The sequence below is a fragment of the Dama dama genome, chromosome 7 (assembly GCF_033118175.1).
Source record: "Dama dama isolate Ldn47 chromosome 7, ASM3311817v1, whole genome shotgun sequence".
NCBI classification, from domain to species: domain Eukaryota; kingdom Metazoa; phylum Chordata; class Mammalia; order Artiodactyla; family Cervidae; genus Dama; species Dama dama.
The window spans coordinates 40,285,734-40,287,421 of record NC_083687.1 but is presented as its reverse complement, the minus strand read 5'-3'; the positions used below and the strand labels follow the sequence as shown (position 1 = coordinate 40,287,421).

General features: G+C 45.0%; 1 non-coding gene across 1 annotated transcript; it reads left to right on the top strand.

The window, feature by feature from the left end:
• Positions 1–443: 443 nt before the first annotated feature.
• On the top strand, positions 444–516 carry TRNAI-AAU (transfer RNA isoleucine (anticodon AAU)). The gene has a single exon. It is a non-coding gene; the product is annotated as a tRNA-Ile (tRNA).
• Positions 517–1,688: the final 1,172 nt, after the last annotated feature.

The following is a 1,688-nucleotide window of genomic DNA, read 5'->3' as shown; positions in this document are numbered from 1 at the left end:
CAGCAACAATAGCACTATTCACCTAAAGCAACCCTAGGTTACTATGACAGTGTGATCTCCAATTCAGTCTCATTGAGGACACACCTGGAAAGAGAAAGAAGTGCTTGCTTTATCCTGTCCTGAGGCTACACTCAGTTTAGATATGTGCATGCTAAGTCACTTCAGTCAGGTCCAGGTCTGACTCTTTCCAACCCCATGGACTGTAGCCCGCCAGGCTCCTCTGTCCATGGGATTCTCCAGGCAAGAATATTGGAGTGGGTTGCCATGACCTCCTCCAGGGGATTTTCCTGACCCAGGGATCAAACCTGCATCTCTTGCATCTCCTGTATTGGCAGATGGGTTCTTTACCACTGGTACCACCTGGGAAGTCTCAGTTTAGATATCCTGGCAGGCAAATTCTGCACTTTCCCTTTTTTGGCATCCTCTATTATGAGAATGTATCTGGCCGGTTAGCTCAGTTGGTTAGAGCGTGGTGCTAATAACACCAAGGTCACAGGTTCGATCCCCGTATGGCCAGATTTTGTGGTGACTACCGCTTGGCTACTCCCCGGTGACTCAGACGGTAAAGCATCTGCCTACAACGCGGGAGACCTGGGTTCAATCCCTGGGTCGGGAAGATCTCCTGGAGAAGGAAATGGCAACCCACTCCAGTATTCTGCCTGGAAAATCCCATGGATGGAGGAGCCTGGTAGGCTACAGTCCATGGGGTCACAAAGAGTTGGACACGACTGAGCGACTTCACTTCACTTCATTATAAGAACACCAGGTATCACAATGCATCATTCATTCATCCATTCTTCCACCTTTCTCTCCCCTTTTGTCACAGTTACAGGAAAATTTTAGATGGGTCAAGTAACTCAGTTTTGCTCAACAACCTGGATGAGACAGAGTCATTATCTACTTAGGAGAAAACAATATTTTCAATATTTATGGTCAACAAAATAACCTCCACAAATGTAAAAGCAAACATGGAAAAATATAGCCTTAAAAAAGGAACAAGTAGAATCATTTCCCCTGGCATATCAGTGTAATTTTTCTCTCCCAATGACAATCAAGACCACAAATCCTCTCTATATGTGAGAAAATGGAGCTGGGGATTCTAGTCACCGACTTGCTAATTAATACTTGAACCAAGAATGCTCTGCTAGAGATATTAGAAATCAAGTTCCCCGCAGGAGCGTCACCTTGTTTTTAACCCAAGGCAGTGACGCTTCGGCGTACAGCTCTGAAGGTTTCTTTACTGTCTGCTGTGTCTTCATTCTCCTCTGGAACGTCTCCAATTTCCCCAGAAACACAGGTGGTCTTTTGAATAAACAGAGCTAACATATTGAGCTCCATAAGCTCTACGATGATATGCATTTCTCTCGTTCACAGCTGTTGCTTGCACAGTTGGAATACTGTGCAACGATGAGCCGGCTACTTAGCGAACGGGAGGTTGCTATTCAGAGTACAAACTCATAGAAAGGCGTCTTCAGGTAAAGAAGGAACAGAAAATAGCACGCGGTGCCCCACAGGGATCTGTGCATTTTTCATTATCTATGTGAAGGAAATGAAAACATGTGTTGAGGGATTCATTGAAGAATTTGATGGCATTCATCCTACTTCAGAAGCATCCCATGCTGAGCAGATTTCATTCTATCATGAAATAATTGGTACAGAGGGCCTTGAACAGGCATGCCCTATACTTC